The sequence below is a fragment of the Oryctolagus cuniculus genome, chromosome 12, assembly GCF_051225735.1.
Source record: "Oryctolagus cuniculus isolate XC-2025 breed Fujian yellow rabbit chromosome 12, ASM5122573v1, whole genome shotgun sequence".
Taxonomy (NCBI): Eukaryota; Metazoa; Chordata; class Mammalia; order Lagomorpha; family Leporidae; genus Oryctolagus; species Oryctolagus cuniculus.
This window is the reverse complement of record NC_142878.1, coordinates 6,297,116-6,316,249: the sequence shown is the minus strand read 5'-3', so window position 1 is coordinate 6,316,249 and position 19,134 is coordinate 6,297,116. Positions and strand designations below refer to the sequence as shown.

The 19,134-nt window shown below is 45.7% G+C and overlaps 1 long non-coding RNA gene across 23 annotated transcripts in view; it reads left to right on the top strand.

Moving 5' to 3' along the window:
• LOC103352191 (uncharacterized) overlaps positions 1 to 19,134 on the top strand; it is a 185,912-nt gene that overhangs the window by 30,028 nt on the left and 136,750 nt on the right. For 12 of the 23 annotated variants that reach the window (XR_016218694.1, XR_016218684.1, XR_011380427.2 and 9 more), the window contains 4 exons: positions 9,273 to 9,588; positions 11,391 to 11,483; positions 15,888 to 16,492; positions 16,871 to 17,029. This is a non-coding gene — a long non-coding RNA (uncharacterized LOC103352191). Of the gene's footprint in view, positions 1 to 6,020; positions 6,133 to 9,272; positions 9,589 to 11,390; positions 11,484 to 11,830; positions 13,638 to 14,597; positions 14,692 to 14,929; positions 15,402 to 15,887; positions 16,493 to 16,870; positions 17,030 to 19,134 lie in introns of those variants that run through there. The other 11 variants (XR_011380425.2, XR_016218687.1, XR_016218697.1 and 8 more) reach the window with 8 other exon arrangements.

The window sequence follows — 19,134 nt, the reverse complement described above, 5'->3', positions numbered from 1 at the left end:
ATCTTCATTTTTTTGTTATTGTAATTTTTTTTTTTTACTTTTAAAGGTTTATTTGTTTATCTGAAAGGCAGAAATACAGAAAGTGGGAGAGACAAAGAGAGAGATCTTCCATCTGCTGGTTTATTTGCCAAATGGACGCAATGGCCAGAGTTGGGCTAGGCTGAAGCCAAGAGCCTGGAACTCCATCCAGGTCTCCCAAGTGGGTGACAGAGGCCCGGGCTCTTGGGCCATCCCGTGCTGCTCTCCCGGATGCATTAGGAAAGAGGTAGATCAGAAATGGAGCATTTGGGACTCAAACTGGTGCTCACATGGGATGCTGGGTTGCAGGCAGTGACTTAACACTGTTCTACAACACAGGTCCCAAGAATAGATTTTCATATCCAGTAATACAAATCCTTCTTCATTAAAGTAGACTTGTTGGTGACACTTCCCTATTTGTTCTTCTATAAGCACTCATCAGGTTCAAAATGTTTGAAAATACACTTTATATATTAATGTGTGCGAATCTGAGGTCTTTACCACTGTTTTTTCCATGTAGAAATAAAACATGCCTTCTCATATATCTTTTTTTTTTTTTGACAGGCAGAGTGGACAGTGAGAGAGAGAGAGAGAGAGAGAGAGAAAGGTCTTCCTTTGCCATTGGTTCACCCTCCAATGGCCGCCGTAGCCGGAGTGCTGCGGCTGGTGCACCGCGCTGATCTGATGGCAGGAGCCAGGTGCTTCTCCTGGTCTCCCATGGGGTGCAGGGCCCAAGCACTTGGGCCATCCTCCACTGCATTCCCAGGCCACAGCAGAGAGCTGGCCTAGAAGAGGGGCAACCGGGACAGAATCCGGCGCCCCAACCGGGACTAGAACCTGGTGTGCTGGCACCGCAAGGCAGAGGATTAGCCTAGTGAGCTGCGACACCGGCCCTCTCATATATCTTTTCATATGAACTTCTGTGAAATTGTAGCTTCTCAATACAGGTTCAGTGTTATTGAATGCCTTTGTGCATGCAGCTTCCATCTCTATTTTATGACTGCTTTCTGAGCAGAGTTATTTACTTATGGATTTTCATTTGGTGTTTGCCACTTCACTGATTTCTTAGTCAAATAACTTTCCAATTTGATTCGTTTGAGTCATCTAGGTAGATAACATTATCACAGAAACAATAATTATTCTGTCTCCTTCCCAAATTATCAAATTTCCTTATTTTTCCTGTCTTATTGCAAAATACTAGATTCTTAGAAATCACTTAAAATACTCTTCATTAAGAATGTCTCCAGTATTTCAGTAAAGTGTTGACCAGTTTTGGTTTTTAGACATATTTAACTTTCAATCTTCCATCCTGAACCTTTTGTTTGATGGTTTTGTGTGTGTCTTCCCAGCCTGCTCTGCCTGGGATTGCACAAGGCTGACCCTTTTTACCCTCAAGAATGTCCCATCTCTAAGCTGACACCCCCCTCGGTACCTGTTGATGCTTCCTTCAAGTCTGAACACCCACAGTTCACGAGAAAGCTCTCCTCTAATTATAAGACCAACACATTAAAAATTGGAACCACTCTTGTTTTACTTAGTAAATCATATGAAACCACCAGGCTATTTTCTGCTAACTAAAAGTTAGTGTCTTGCATAAGATCTTTTTTTTTTTTTTTACATTTTAAGAAAATGCTAAACTATTTTCTCACATAGAAATTATCATTTCATTTGAATTTGCTGACTTTTTGCCAGTGAGAAGTAAAAATAACTGAGATTTCGCAAATGCCGTGCAAAAAGGATTGGTTCCATGGATTGAACCAGCTAGAACAATTTGTGAAAATAGACCGAGGGGGAAAATAACGGCAACAGTTAGCAATGGTGGTGGGGTTAAATCAGTTACTAGAATTGTGAGTGCCTTTACAGTGAGCCAGATCTAGTAATTGTGAGGCCTTGAGCCTGTCTCTGTATCATCCTGAGCCCACATTACCTCTAAGCTGAGGGTGTTTGCCTTGCGAGGATAATGTGAGAATCAGAGCTGAACTCTGTAAAGTATGTAGTTTGACACTTGGCATCTAGCAGGCACTTGCTGAGTGAAACTGTCGTGTCTGAAGGCAGGTGCCCAGGCTGTGCTTGAGGTATAGCAATGGAGAGAAAGAACCCTTCTCCACTGTGAAGTTCTATGTGGAGCTGACATCAACAGAATCTCAAGAAGTTTGCGATTGAACCAATAGGCAGTGTTGTTTGTAGGGTGCAATTGAACTGCCCCAAGACACTGATCAAGGTTGTGGAGATTCTTTTTTATTTTATTTTTAATTTGACAGGTAGAGTTATAAACAGTGAGAGAGAGAGAGAGACAGAGAGAAAGGTCTTCCTTCCATTGGTTCACTTCCCAGATGGCTGCTACGGAGCCAAGAGCCAGGTGCCTCTTCCTGGTCTCTCATGCGGGTGCAGGAGCCCAAGCACCCGGGCCATCCTCCACTGCCCTCCTGGGCCACAGCAGAGAGCTGGCCTGGAAGAGGAGCAGCCGGGACTAGAACCCGGTGCCCATATGGGATGCCAGCGCTGCAGGAGGAGGAGTAACCAAGTGATCCACGGCGCTGCCCCCGGTTGTGGAGATTCTTAGTGTCTTTCTGTCTGGTATGACCCTTACCATGATTACTGAGTTCCCTTGGACCCCACTTCCTGTCCCGCCCTGCTTAGATCCAGGCTTCTCTGAGGAAGACTGGCGGGTCCATACTTTGCTGGTACAGTCAATTTAGTCATTGTAGCTAAGCTCCTGGCATTTAAGAAACTCCTTGTCAGCACCACTTAAATGTTCTAAACTGCCAGCATCCAAGGCACCCTTGTTAGTATCAAACTTCAGTCTTAGTGAGGCAGAATAGGGCCTTTCTTCTATCATTCCCCAAAGGAAGATCGAGATCGCTATTTTTTTTTTTTTTTTTTAGCATGGTGGGAGGTATCTGTATTATTATTGTTTAAAATCAATTATGCTTTACTCCATATTTTTTTTTCTGTTGTTTATTTTATCTGTCCTGCTTTCCCAGAGGGGCAGAATTAAAGCCCCCATTTGGTTTTTATTAGTGTAATCATTTAATAGCTGTTCTATAATGCTTTACTTATTGTGTTAATTTTCTGAAGTTATGTCCAGAGGCAGCTTCCTGGAAGACCACATTTAAAACAAATAGAAAAATTTAACTTGCTTCTTTTTTAATGGGTCCAGTTCCTACTTAGAGTTTCAGCGAAGATTATTGAGCACTATTGACTTAGAAAGTCATTGAAAAAAACATAAATATAAGCAGTAGTTAGTATTTTAAATATATCTGGGTGAGTCTAGGCATCTTGTTAACAGGATGACAGTACAGTCACTGATCCTAGCATCTGTATGGACCTCAGTTCATGACATCAGTGCTCTGGATTTGCTCTGAACAAATCAGAGGTGTGGGTGTGGCTATTGTGATGTGTCCCTATCAGCCACGACCGCTCTGTTGCACAGGGGGCTATGCTGTGGGTGCCAGGGCTCATTGTCTGATTGTTGTTGGCTGTTTTAATGGGAATATATCCCATGTCGACTTCGGTATTGAAAGGACTAGTTCTCAACTTGAAATGGGGCTTCACAGCAGAGCATAGTGACAAACTAAATTACCCGAAGGATAAAACAAATATTTATTTGTTTATTTGAAGGGCAGAGAGAGAAATACAGTTGGATAGATGATAGGTTGATAGATTGAGCTCTTATCTGCTGGTTTATTCCCTATTTGTCCTTAGTGGCCCCCTGATGGGGCAGAAGCTAGAAGCTCAGTCTAGGTCTCCCACATGGGTAGCAAGGACCCAATTTCTTGAGTCATCACTGCTGCCTCCTCGGCCTACATTAGCAGGAAGCTGGAGTCAGGGTCAGAGCTGGGCATCCAACGCAGGTACTCTGATGCAGCATGCAGGCATCCTAACCAGGGTCTTGACCAGTAAGCCACATGCCCATCCCCAGAGGACACCTGTGATAAACGTCATCTGTCAGACCCAGTGTTCGGTTGCATCCTGAAGGAGAAGGGTGAACTGAAATGTAAATACCTCGGCTCAGCTGTGAGTGTCACAGACTCTAGACCTACCCATAACACAACAGTAGCTGTGAAGCCTCTGGGTTTGTTTCCTCCTCAGTACAACCAGGAGTTGGGAGAGAGTCCCTCTCAGTTTTGCACTTTCTGCAGTGTTCAGTGAGTGAGCGGTCGCTGTGTCACGCACTGAGGAGGTCTTCAGCAGTGACCAGGATTAGAGTGTTTCAAGTTCCGTGTGCAGATTCTGGAGATAGGTGTGGTACTTGCCAAAATTCCCTCCAGGTTGAGTGTCCCTTACATTAAATGCTTAGGAACAGAGGGGATTTGGATCTTGGACTACTTGAAAACATACACAGAGGTTTCTTGTAGATGGGACTCAAGTCTAAATATGAGATAATTTATTCATTTATTTATGTTTCATGCATACCTTGTGCATTGGTATAATTTAGCACACCTGCTCTTTGTGACCTGTCACATGAGGTAAAGTGTGGAAATTTACCCTTTGGCAACATGTTTTGCATTTGGATGAATTTTGGGTTTCAAAATTTTGAATTAGGGATAGTCAGCCTATAATGAACTAGCATTTAAGGTGAGATTTCAGTAAAATCCTAGTTTGAGATCCGTTATTTATAACAATGGCTGAGAGAGGAGTGAAGAGAATGCTAGGGAACAAATCGTGGGGACCAACCGTGTGACCCTGAGCCAGTCACTCTATCTCTGCTTTTCTCCTCTGGAGAAGATCAGCCTCTAACAGGGAAGGTCAGTGACCTTTTCAAACTGCCAGCCACTCAGATGTTCAGCTGCATCAGGTGCCCTGAGCAGGTACAGCCTGTTACCTGTGATTTAAAACTCAGGAGGAAGAAATGGACGAGGTTTCCATGGGGATGGGCCAAAAAGGAGAGGAAGGGCAGGGGGACTGAGGTTTACCTGGCAATTTTATTCAGAGAAGGAAACGAGGTCTAGTATAATTGCCTGTTGTTCAGGTACAGAATGTATCAGATGTGGTGTTTAAATCCATTCAGTGCTCAGTTCTTAGCACAGGGCACCACCTACTTTGGCTATTTCTATTTCCTGCCCATAGTCGTGATGTTTGAAACCTTTAGCTCTGGGCAGTGCCACTGGAAAAGGTAATGGAAGGCAAGAGTCTATTTGAAAGGAGGAGAAAAGGGGTCCATTTCCGTGGAAGCACTTTTAAGGCCCTTCCAGGAAGGGTATGGGAAATGATAACAGTTTAAAAGAAAGAATCTCAGATTTGATCTTTCTTCTGCAATGGAATTTGGTGTATAATTTTTCGAGTACTAAGCCACAAAATCTATTGCATGGACCCAGATGCCTTCATTTGCATCTTGGGGCTTCTATTTCATCTTTTTTCCAAAAAAAGCTAACGTGGTGGGTGTTTGGTGTAGTGGTGAAGATGCCAGCTGGGATGCTGGAGCATCTGTGTTCACGTCCTGCAGCCACTCCTGGTTCCAGCTGGTGGCCAGCGCAGACCCGGGGCAGCAGTGGTGATAGACTGGGTTGAGTTGTTGACATCCACAAGGAAGACCTGGATCGTGTTCCCAGCTCCTGGCCAGCCCTGACTGTTCTGCGCACGTGGGGAGTGAACCAGTAGATGAGAGATCTCTGTCTCTGTCTTTCAAATAAATTGAATTAACAAATAATTTAAAAAATGGCTTCTCCCTACAGGGCCATCGTCAGATACATTTAAAAAGTAAAAAAAAATTAATAAACTATTAAGGTGATTTTCTAGAGAGATTAATGCACAGAGCATTCACTAGTCACCTCTCATTAAAAACTACAGCAGCACAGGATAGGTAAGATTAAGAGCTGGATTTAAATCATATAAGGGCCAGCACCTAATTAGGAAATCTGTAACATTGATTTGATAAAGGAAAACTTAATCAAGGTGTGATTGTAATTTTCGCTTCCAGTTGCTGCTGGGGATTTTACTGGGAATGTATCCTATGTGGACTCTGTTCACAGGACTGATTCTTTTTTTTTTTTTTTTTTGACAGGCAGAGTGGACAGTGAGAGAGACAGACAGAAAGGTCTTCCTTTTCCATTGGTTCACCCCCCAACGGCCACTGCGGCCTGTGCACTTCGCTGATCCGAAGCCAGGAGCCAGGTGCTTCTCCAGGTCTCCCATGGGGTGCAGGGCCCAAGCACTTGGGCCATCCTCCACTGCACTCCCGGGCCACAGCAGAGAGCTGGCCTGGGAGAGGAGCGACCGGGACAGAATCCGGCGCCCCGACTGGGACTAGAACCCCATGTGCCGGCGCCACAGGTGGAGGATTAGCTTATTGAGCCGCAGCGCCGTCCAGGAATGATTCTTAAATTAGAATGGGGCATCAAAGCAGAGCACAGGGAGGAACCAACCACCTTGCAGGGGAACAAAGGAGACTCTCAGCTAGCAGCAAATGTGGCAGATTGAAGTTCACGATGTCATTGTGTTTCTCCTTCCCTGTTTATACCTGGAATCGTTCACATGTTGTACGTGTGGTGTTAGACTCTTAGCTGTCTTAAGACTCCACTGTCTTAAAGGCAGATGATGGGTATTCTTCCTTTTTGTAGGGGGTTTCCAATGGTCATCCCATGACTCCTAGCAGATAATAGATTTCCATAAAGTGTCTATGAAATAGCAGGACCCATGCACGTTGGTAATCTGGAAACCATTGTTGCTGAACTTTGGCCCTGCTGTGCCATCGCCTCTCCAGGTCCAGATGGATTCGCCCCTTGGGTACCACCGAGGCGCCTGAGAGAGGTGGTCCAGGCTGGATCTGGTCAGTGTTCGTTTGACTTTTAAAACCTGAGACACTTCAATTTCACACAATGATAGGAAGTTCTCGATTGCTTTCAGACATCTGAAGCTGTGGCACTGCTTGGCCCATGACCGCATGTGGTGGCAATTAGTAGCTATCCCATCAGACAGGGCTCCTTCAGATTCTGCCACCAGGAGGGAGCAGGACAGGAGGTCCTTGTGTTCGGCTGCGTTCTGCACGAGATGAGCGAGGCGAAGCCCCTTGCTTTTGACTCCAGACTGAGTTCACTTTCTTACTGACTGAGGTGCAGTCTCAGGATTCAGCGTGCGTTTCTGTCATTGTTGGGTAGGAATGAGTTAAGGAGCTAAGGGCGAGCTTTTGTTTTCTCCAGCCCCACGGAAAGAGGCAGCAAAGCTCTGAGCGCTAGGCCTGCGGGGACTGCAGAGCACATACCCACCTCTTCAGTGGCTCCAGCGGGAACTGAGCAGGATCCAGGCACTAAATAACCCTAATGACATCGAGTAGGAACTCTTTGGGGAGCTGTTTGGGAGTTTGTCAGAGCATATTAAAATACAATACATTCACATAATCAAAAAAGGCTCATCAGTCCATCTGTCTATACATTCTTTTCTGATATTAAATTTGTCCAGGGACTTTTCAAAATTACATCACCTATCCATGCCCCTTCCTTAGTGAATAAAAATGTGGAAAGAATGGAAGGCAAATCAGAATAATGCACATTGGTGGAAGTCCTGTAATTGAAATCATTATTGCTTAAGACACCATTGCTTTCATCAGCCCTATCATAAATCAATGCTTTTCGCAAGTGAAGGTTTAAAATAAAGTGCTGTTAAACAAATTGGGCCACTTAAAAGGCATGATGCAATCGGGAAGCTACTGAAAATGGATAAAAAAAAAAGTGCTTTCTGAATAGATACACTGGCTCTGGCATTTCATCTTCCATTTAATTTAAAAACATATATTACCTGGTCCTTTCTTAAAAATTACATATTGGAGGTCTATAATGGCCAAGTCTTTAACCCATTAAAAAAATTTACTCCCAGGACCAGTTAATATTTGATGTTTAATTGCCTTTTTTTGTTGGAGAGGAAAAAAGAAATCTCTTTCTTTCTTGATTTTTCAAAAGTCATCTTGTGAGCTATAAACATGGAGAGGAGTAATTGATTTTCAAACATTCAACTGCACAAAAATGAGTGTGTGTTTAAAAAAGCCTGGGGCAGGCTTTGTGGCTCAGCAGGTTAAGTCACAACTTACAATGCCCACATCTCATAGAGGAATGCAGGTTTGAGCCCTGGCTGCTCTGCTTCTGATCAAGCTTCTTGCTAATGCATCCCAGGGAGCAGCAGATGATGGCTCAGGTCTCGGGCCCCTGCCCCCCACATGGGAAATCCAAGATGAAGTCCCTGGCTCCTGGCTTCAGCCTGGGCCAACCCTGGCTGTTGTGGTCACTTGGGGAAGTGAACCAGCAAACAAAAGATCTCTCTTTCTTTCTTTTTTTCTTATTTAGATTTATTTTGTTTATTTGAAAGGTAGAGTTACAGAGAGAGGTAGAGTCAGAGAGAGAGAGGTCCTCCATCCGCTGGTTCACTCCCCAAATCGCCGCAATGGTCAGAGCCGCACTGATCCAAAGCCAGGAGCCAGAAGCTTCTTCCGGGTCTCCCACGTGGGTGCAGGGGCTCAAGGACTTGGGTCATCCTCTACTGCTTTCCTAGGCCATAGCAGAGAGCTGGATCAGAAGTGGAACAGCCAGGACTAGAACCGGCGCCCATATGGGAAGCTGGCACTTCAGGCCAGGGCGTTAACCAGCTGTGCCACAGCTCCAACCCTGATCTCTCTTTCTTTCTCTATCTCTCCATCTCCTTCCCTCTCAGTGGCTCTACCTTTCAAGTAGAAATTAACAAATACAACATTTGTTTTATTTTGTTTTAAGCCTCTGCAAGGCTTAACTGGCCAGGCAGCTGAGGTCTGGAGAGGTTAATTCCCTGCATGGGGTTACATGGGTGGTAAGTGCTGGGAGAATGAGTCTTCTAGGTATGCTTCATACCAGGGTGTGAGGGTGTCAGGGGAGCCAGGACAGAACGCTATGCCAAGCTCCCTGCTTCGGAGCAATGGATGCCTTCCAGCCATTCAGCCAGCACCAGATCTGAGAGTCAACAGCAATGCCACACATGGAGAAAGGGCACGACCATGATTTCAGCCTCCACCGTCGGGGAGCCAGGACCTGCTAAGGCCTCAGAGGGTGTGGGATGAGTGGGGAGGTCAGACCGGGTGCCCGAAAGCACCACCCACAGGGACTCCTCCTCACAAGCTTTTCAAGAGAACCAGAGGGCAGGAAAGAGTGAGAAGTCTCCAGCTGGGCTCCTCGAGTTAGAAAATTTCGATTTCAGCTTTGTCAGTCTCCCAATGCTTGCCCAGGCCATGAATTCACTCCCAGAGGCCAAAGTTTCCCTTTCTCTCCTGCTTTTCTTTGTTCCTCCCTTCCCAGTTATTCTTCGGTCTCTTCAAAAGCTGCACGAACCAACTGGTCCTCCAGAGAGCTCCCCTCTGAGCTCAGGTGACATGCCTCATTGAGTTACACCTTCCCTGACTTGCGTCCGGACCTGGACTGTGCCACTCCGTGCTGTTTTCCACCTCGTGAGAAGAATATTTATCAATTGGCTTCCCCGGGTTTCCAAAGAGTGGGCCTGCCTGCACCAGCTCCCTACCCAGGGTGAGCCATGAATCCCTGGCCCTGGTGGCGGAAAACCAGGCCAGGACACTGCTCTTCCTCCTGCTACTTCTCTGAGCCAGGAAGCCACAAGGTGCGTGACTGCGGGTTGGGGGCTCTGAGAGGTGTGTTAGGATGCATTCGTAATTTGCATAAAGGAGACTGGCTGATGCCACGGTTGACAGTACTCATGGAATGTTTATTTCCCTACACAGTAGCTTGCTTGCACAAAGGTTTTCTTGTTGTTGTTGTTACTTAATTTTTTTCCCTTTCCTGCTTCCCTTTTCTCCCCATTGTCTTTTTTCACTTTTTAAAAAATTCCCAGTTAATGTTAATTCTCTTTGTACTCCAAGCAGTGGTGAAACCAACAGGCTCACATTGCTGGGAGAGTATGTTGGCAAGACCCTTCAGGAAACTCATTGGGCAGTGCGTACCAAGGGCCATGAAACATTTATGAGAGCTGTGCAATCATAGGGAAATGGGATATGCACTTCTCATGCTTACGAGTACATAGGCAAATCTGCATGGTCGTAATAATAGGTTGCATCTGTCCACTTAATGTATGACAGGCACTGTGGGTGAGCTCTGTGCTGCAGAGACTATCATTATTATATCTCCGTTCTGCAGATGAGAAAAGAGAGGCACAGGAAGATAAATTGAGTGAGATTTTGGCCCCATTCTGACTGCGGAGCTTGCACCGTTCACCTATAATTACTTGTTTTTCTCATAATGTGTGGTTCATTCTAAGCAATAAACAAACATTAACAACTGAAGTCCCTCCACACCAAGGAACAAAATTCAGACAAGCTATACTCCCATAATAACCACATGAAAAAAGTAAACAGGAAAGCTTAGGCTGAGAGAAAATACCGAACTCGCAAAGGCTTGTATGCATACTGTTGGTAAAATGACAGGCAGCTATCCGAAACAGCACCTGCACTTTGGAAGGTCTTTCCTCTAGATCGGAGCGAGACCCCATATGAGACTCTTTTACTAAGAGAATCCAGTTAATGTTATTCTGTTGACTTTTATGGATGGTGCAAGAGAACAAGTCTTGCCTGTATTTGCAAAATACTTTAAGATAGCTTTATCTGAATTCACATGAGACTTTTCTTGGGGCCTAGACCGGTGTGTCTTCATGTATATTGTGTGAGAACATAGCTGAAAGTATGAATGGAATCTGTGGTCCCTTTCTCTTGCTCGAAAAGCACATGCATTAACAACATTTTGCTGAGTATTTGTTCACTTTTGTCCAGGGATCTTTGGAATGGTCTAGGCTCATTGCTGTATTGAAGGTTTAAAACAGCCTTTTCTGTTTGAACTTGCAGAGATTTTTTTTTAATGTACCTCAGTTGAGGGACACACTTTTCCTGTAGTTCAAACACGGACACAATTTCTCTTTCTTTTTAAAAGATTTATTTTATTTATTTGAAAGGGAAAGTTTACAGTGAGGCAGATGGGGAGAGAGAGAGAGAGAGACAGAGTGAGAGTATCTTTCATCCTCTGGTTTACTCCCCAAACGATCACAATGGCTGAAGCTGGACCATTCCAAAGCCAGGAGCCAGGAGCTTCTTCCAGGTCTCCCACATGAGTGCAGGGGCCCAAGGACTTGGGCCATCTTCTACTGCTTTCCCAGGCCATAGCAGAGAGCTGGATGGGCAGTGGAGCAGCTGGGACTTGAACCAGAGCCTGTATGGGATGCAGGCACTGCAGGCAGCAGATTTACCTGCTACACCACAGCACTGGGCCTGACACGGTTGCTTGAGTGTTGTCCACACCCGAATAACTAAGACTTGCTTGTTGAGGAGAGCAACTATTTGGTTTCAGGGCTTTAGTAGGACACTGTGCATTATGAACACTTGTATTCAGATACTTGGCTAACAATTGCCTTTTCAGTTTTCCAGGGTTAGAGTGAACAAACGCACAGCACACATCACCAAGACTCAAAGGTTGTGCCTGATTCTCTAGCAAAGAGGAAACTTTCACAAGGTGAGTGGCAGCAGTGTGCATGGCTTCTCCTTCCACGGTGGCACGAATGTGCTCTCAGGAAACACATGTGTTAGGTGCATGTGCATGAGGCGCAGCGTTAGGTGGACATGAGAAATGGGTGGATGATGCCCTTGGGGGAGATTCCACTAGGACTCTTACGTGCTGATGTTTGGAAGAACTCAGACGTCCTCTTGCCACTGTCAGCCAGGCGCTAACAAGATTACAGCCACGGCATGATCTCCTTCTGTGAGATATTTTCATCATCAGGAAGAGGGAAGTTATTTTTTCCATTTCTGCTTTCCAAAATGGAAAACTTCAATTTTGCAAATTCTGTACCTCCTCTTCAGGACTGGGCCACGGAAGACGGAAACACCATGTTAGAGGTCGTTGGTCCGTTTGCCCCAGGAACTACTCCCCAGCAGCCGTCCCTTCCTGAGTTACAGGAGACGGCAGAACTACGGGCCTCATGCATCTGGCCAATTATGCAATGCCCAGTCACAGGGGGAAATTCCTCCTTCACCCCAGCTGGTGGACACTTATGCCCTGGAGCTCAGGACGGACATGCCTTGTAACTTTTTAACCTGGTTAGTGCAACTGCCAATATTATTCCTGTTCATATAAATGTCTAATCCTTTCTTGAATCTTGCTAGACTATTTGCCTCAATAATATCCTGAGGCAATGAATTCCACAGGTAGATTATATGCTGCTTTAAGAAGTATTTCCTTTTATTTGTTTTAAATTTGTTGCCTTTTAGCATCACAAGATGGCCCTTGTTCTTGCCTTGAGTGGCACAAGATACAGCCACTTCAGACTGAGCTTTCCTTCTCCCAGTCACTTTCTTCACTATTGTTTCATCCCAATGTTCTTTATAGATCGGGTATTCTGGCAGTGGATCAGTCCCAGAGGCTGGGTAAGTCTTGGTGGGTCAAAGTCCAAGATTGGTCAGCTCCACTCTGGTGAGGCCCCTCCTTGGCTGGGTCACCTCATGGCACCTGGTACCACGGCAGGGACAAGTACACGAGTGAGAGGCCGCACGTGAGACAGGAAGTCAGAAGGAGGAGGGACCAATTTGCTCTCTCGTGCACTAACCAGGGTTCCATGAGAATTGCACTAATATCTTCTGAGAACAGCATCTCCAATGACCTTGCATCAAGTCTCACTTCCTAAAAGTTGCACCATCTCTTAATACCACCACATTGAGGACCAAACTTCCGAATACGTGAATCCATTAGGGACAAGCTGCACGCAAATCATGGAAGGAACCTGTGATTTTGACTAAGTGAGATGATTGAAGTATGCATTCTCATACTATTTCAGACAACAGTAGGCTTGGGGAAAAAAGCTGTACTTGATGTTCAATGTCATTTATTGGACAGATAATGCTTATTATGTACTTATTTGTTGGACACCTACTATGTTCTAAATCTGGAGAGCCATTTTTGAATGAGACTAGGTTTTTATTCTGAAAACCTAAGTATGTGGAGAGAGAAGCAGGCCATAAAAGGATAAATGCACACCCGAACAATGGAATTTCAGATGGTATTGAGTATTAAGAGTGACCAGGACAGGACGGCAGGAGCCGCTTGAGATTGCATGGGCAGAAGTGGCCCTCCTAAAAGGTGACAGCTGTGATTGGTGGCTAAGGGCTCAGTTATGTGAAATTTCTGTGAAGGTGAACTCCTGCTTGCAGAAAAATGCCCACAGTAGTCGAGGCTCACTCCTATGTGTTCAGCGTGTGGCTGAATCAATGTTGAGAAGTCACAGTGAGTGACTCAGTTGATCCAGGAGAAACTTGTCCAAAGACTCCTGGAGTGGGGCCGGCGCTGTGGTGTAGTGGGTAAAGCTGCTTTCTGCAGTGCTGGCATTCCATATGGGCGCCGGTTCGAGACCTGGCTGCTCTACTTCCAATCAAGCTCTATGCTATGGCCTGGGGAAGCAGTAGAAGATGGCCCAAGTCCTTGGGCCCCTGCACCAACATGGGAGACCCAGAGGAACTCTTCACTCCTGGCTTCAGATCCACGGAGCTCTGGCAGTTGCAGCCAACTGGGGAGTGAATCAGAGGATGGAAGACCTCTCTCTCTCTCTCTCTCTCTGCCTCTCCTTCTGTGTGTAACTCTGACTTTCAAATAAATAAATAATAAATCTTAAAAAAAGACTCCTGGAGTAAGAAAAGCAGAGGATTTAGGCAACTAGCAAGACTTGAGTTTCAAGACCTGACCTTGTATCCAACTAACCAGCTAGGTGACCTTGGGATATCATTCAGAGTGGCCTTTTTAGAATGAGAGCCAAGTTTCCTTGTTGTGAAGGTTTTGGAGATCAGAGGTAAAGTTATGTAGAAGTTCTTTATAAACTGTCAAATGGTGTGGAGATGTTGGTTATTCCTGTAGGAATCAGCATGCTTTGGTCTTTCCCGCTTTCCCCTTGTCCTACCTTACTTCCTCTGATTGCTACTTTATTCCTTTCTAAAGGCCACCACTGGCAGCCAAGGTACTTTACTCGTTGCCACAGAGGTGGCTTAAGCAGAGTGGATTTACCTTCCTGAAATTCTTGTGTGTTTCTTAAGGACCTTAAAAATGGAATCATGCAAAACTGTTGCTTTGTGATACAGGAGCTGGAAGTGGTTTTCCGGCAGTGATGGTTTGCTTTGATTTTGTGGATTGCTAAATCTCCTGGGGTCAGGCTAACTTCTATCCATAAAGACGAAGTCCTTGCCTGCACTTCCCAGACCTGGAGGCCTGGCTGAGCCGGCCTGAGCACTACACTGTGGTGCCGTGGGTGCATACTATTTCCTGACACTGCCTCTTGCTCTTCCTTTTAATTGCCCCATCATGCACCTTTTTTCCTGTTTAGGCTATTTGGAGCAGAGGCGTGTGCAGCTCTGCATAATGATGTATTGTAAAGACATTTCAAGGCATAAATTATCAGGATTGTTTACATGCGTGGCTCCAATTTATTGGCACTTGTGTAGGCCTTGGTTTTATGATGTTGCTGCCAGCCAGGCTCCTTCTGGGTAAAACTCTGAAACAGGAGAAGCTGCCTTTTGCCAGGCCTCACCAGCACTTCCTCTGCCTTGTTCCTGCCCTTTCAACACCTGCCTCCTTTCCCATCCCCAGAAAGCACAGTGGAGATGTCAGAGCTTTTCCCCCTTCACGTGAGGACATATCGTGGGTCCTCCCCAGACCTGCCTCCAGCGAAGGTGAGACGCACAGAATAAACCTTCAATGATATAATTTTAGAACGGTGGCAACTGCAAGGGTGGCTATTTTTGGCTGTGGGGCTTTCTCCTTGACCTGAGATGATACTGCTCTGCCTGCTGCTGGTGTGGCCAGCCAATCCTGTTAGCAACGTGCTTGCCATTCCTGGGGGGTGGCTTCTTCATTCCTCTGCCCAGCAGCACTCTGCTTGCCCAGAATTCTGTGCGTTTGTGCAAGGTCAAGGATCTGTTGACATGCGCCCACCTGGGCTTGTCCCAGGCTGACATTCCACGGTAATGTTCCAGGCCACCCCGAGGGGCAACACAGATGGACTATGCCCTTCTACACAGAGGGTGGGGGAAACGGCTCGTCCGGTGCCTGCAGGTCCCTGCTCGTCTGAGCTCTGTCAGTTGCTCAGCAACGGCCCTCTGAGTCACTCCCACTCTGAGCTGGGTGATCTGCAGGCCCCAGGGTCTCAGCATTCCCACCTACACTGCCTCGGCTGGAGCTGGATCCTCACTGTGATGCCTCTGGCCACCCTGCTTGCTGCCTTCCCACTCAGGCTCCTGACACAGCTGCCGTCTGCAGACCCCCTGTGCTGGCCAGGCAAGTGAGTGGGAGCTCCTGCAGCAGATGGGCGGAACAGCTACAAGAAGACCTGAAGGTGGCCAAAAATAACAGTGCTCTCCAGATGAGGGTGATTAGAGCCAAGATCATCACTGGGTAGGGATCTTGTTCTTCCTTTTACAACCTAGAAAGGGTGCAGAGACTGGAAGATCACTCAGGAAGAAAGAATAAGGTCAGGAAAGAGTGGAAAAAAATGATAACTGCTTTTGAAAAAAAAAAAAAAGGAATTGGATTTCTTTATGTCCAAAGAGAGAAAACAAAGGCCTTGTACAGGAGTGGGGAGCACCCAGGCTCTCTGCATGGTAGCTCTCTTCTACAATTTCCCTAGCCATAGAAAACTGGGAGCATTCTGGGTTTGGGGAGAGAAAAAAAGGGGGGGTGGCTAGGACTAGAAGTTATGATAAAAAGGGAGAGAAAGATCAAGAGACAATGTTGCCTTCTCTTATCTGCTGTTTGAGCCAACTTTATGGATATTTATTGAGAACCAATGATGTCTGATCCAGTTATCCATTTCTGCCTGATAAATCACCCTAAAATGTACTACCGTAAAGCCACAGCAAGCATTTTATCTTTGTCTCTCAGGGCTCTGAGTGGGACTGTCTGGTTCTCACCACCATGGGGTTGGTGGTGGCCGAGGCTGGAGCCCTCTCTAAAACCTCCTGGATCACATGTCTGATGGCTGATGCTGGCGTCGTGGCAACCTTAGCAGAGGCTGTCAGCTGGGACACCTGCTCAGGGTCTTTCGCACAGCGTCTCATCCTCACGCTCCTTACATGGCCACTCAGGACACCAAAGATGAGTCTCGGAAGAGAACAAGGTAGAAGCTGAATTTTCTGTTTTGTCTCAGCTGAGTCACTGGAGCTCTCCTGTATGGGAGGAGTGCGGAAGAACTTGTGGACATGTCTTCAAGCTGCCACCGTGGCCCATCCTGTGTCGGCCGCTCCCGACCTCCTAATCACCCTGAAGTAATCCAAGTCAATTAAGTATTCAGTGATAACTCATGCAGTAGCCATTTGCCAGGTGAAGGAGGAGATGGAAGAGTGTCTACCTGCGTGTGTGAGGTCACAGGCAGGAGACGGTCAGGAAGACCTGTGGCCACGTATCATTTGGAGAGCATCAGAGATACATAGGACAACAGTGGTCAACATTCCTTGACCTTGGAGAGAGTGATCTTCTTACTACCTGTTGTAAGTCCATGAGTTTGTTCCTGCTAACTTACGTTTTTCACTACCTGTCTTCTCTTCCCCTGTCTCACCAGGGTCCTGCCACCTGTCCTTGCTTTCGGTTACATTTTTCTGCTGTGACTCTAAAATTCTTCCCCTTCCCTTAATGTCATTGGCCATGTCTTTGTCCTTTCTATGAAGTAAATGGTCTGACCTCTTTTTCCCCTTCCCTACTTATTTGCTACTCAATGGCCATTTTTGTCACAAAAGTGAATTTCCTTCTGCCCTTCTTTGTTTCATTGCGCAGTTGCTTGTTTGCAGTGAGTGTTCCTGTGCCCTCTCAAATCACTGCTCACATGTCATGTGACTCCTGCCCTTCTTCTCTGCCCTGACTTGTCTTAGCCTAGGAGCCAGCGCCCAGCACAGTACCACAGGACTGAAGGCATGATCCACCATGCCTAGAATCCCCACCAGGGACACCATTCACATCTTTGTGGTGAGATCTGCTGCAGCCCAGGGACGTTCAGGTTGAGTTTGCTGATCAGATGCTCACCTCTTTTGGTAAGTGTTTCCTACATTGCATTATCCCTGAAACTGCTCTCCTCTTCACCTGAGCCCTCAGTCTGGACAGCCCTTTTTCAACTCCCATTCAGATTTAGGCCCTACTTCTCCTCTTACTACAAAAGAAATGTGTGTCTGCTATAGACAAATTTCTAGCACATAGAGAAGTAGAAAAGAAGCACTGAAGATATACATGTAAGTAATGCCTAGATGTGGCTCCTTCTCATCTTTTTTCTCTATATTTATGATTATTTTATGTAAAAAATAGCATCACTACTTAGATAATCCGTTTGACCTCCAAACCACTTACTGTTTCGTAAAACAGGTTTTATATAACTTTCGTCCCTGATCCCAGTTGATTGGGACAGGGCTGCTGTATGGCCTGGGTTAGTTCCCTTCTTTCCTTGGGAGTAAGTGTGACGTTCTCTGGGCCTGGGGCTATGTTATCGCTCCGAGGTGGGATTAGAGTTTGCATCTCGAGTCCAAAGCTTAGCTGGAGAAGCTGGTTTTCACAAGACAAGCAGAGGAAGCAGACAGAGTGGACAGAGTGGTGACTGAATTCCGGGGCAGACTCCTGACACCCTCTCGCTAAGCCCTGCAGGAGCTGCTCCACCAGAGCACCATCCGTGGCGATCCGATATTTGTATCCAACAATTTGTACAAGATAACTGTGCTTTTTTTAGCTGTTTTCACTGAATACGCACCAGTGTTTTCTGTATCATCACAAGCTCATCTGGATTATGATTCTGGTGACTGCAGCGATGGCTGTAGATGCCTCAATGCTTAGAGAAGTGCAGTTTGTAGGAGAAATTTGAGATCGTTGTTGCTAAGTGGCTTGGAGATCCAATGCCTGCCCTGACACTCATTTCCTGTGTGATTGGGTCAATTAAACATACTGTCTCAGTTCCCTCATCTGCAAGATGAGCATAACAATAAATTAAATGATGTGTGCACCAGCACATTGTCTGTCATACAAGTAAGTGGGCAGTAGATTTTACCTTCTATTTGTAATCATGAGGGTACTTCTCTGTTACTGCTCATGTAACAAGCCGATTAATAGAATGCAATGAACGTCTCTATTGTCAAGTATTCGTACATGATTATTTCTTGAGATAAATGCCTATAGATTGCACGATTGGATCAAATATTATGAGCATTGAAAAATGCTTAAAACATGTACTGTCACTGCTGTCAACAAATCTTCTAATTTTCCCCACACGAGGCTTCTCCATATTCTTGAGTGCAGAGTTAGAGACGAAGTATTTCCTTCTGAGTCCAGGAGGGGTCTGTGGTCATGTTCCAGTGAAATTAAAACATTGTTACACCTGGCATTTGAATTGGGGTTCTTTAAAAAATTTAAATAATTCATTTAGTCATTCACATACATGCCAGATTTAGATTAAGTTTATATATAGATTGGGTTTATAGATGAGATTTATAACCAAAGACTGGGCTACTCAGCTATTGTTGGAAGGACTCCAGATGATTCTAAGGAAGTTAGTATTGACTCAAGCCTACGGTTCTGTAGAGCCTTTTTTTCCTAGACAGAGATGTTTGGAGTATGAGTGACTTTATCCTTTGTCCTTCCTGAGATGACCTCCCATCTATTGACCCTCCCCTGGCCCAAGAAAGTATCCATTTGGAATTTAGTGAGATGCTTCTTTGAACCACCCACCACACTGGGCCCTTTGGGAAGACAAAGATAGCCCAACGTGGTTCTTTTCTCCGAGGAGCAGAGTACTGGAGCGAAGTCAAATTGGGCAGGAAGAAGGTATGCATCTGGAAGGGTATCCCAGAATAAGATGTTCTGAGGGACAGGGTCTACACAGTTAATCATTTGGTCCCCAAGGACTTTTATTTGTTCCAAAGTTATGACATTAAAGAAAATTTTAGTTTCTAACACTGAACAACTGGGGATTTTAGTTAAAAAATGCAGACTTCTCTCTTTTCTGGAGAACAGTGGAGGGACCGTCAATACTGAGCCCTCATACCATCATAGCAAAAATGAGGAGTGGCTGATCTTTTGGCAAAGGAGTAAGTTGTGTTTTTTTTGCCACAGTTCCTACTATTCCCCATTGTACTGCCTGGACCACTATACTCCTTTA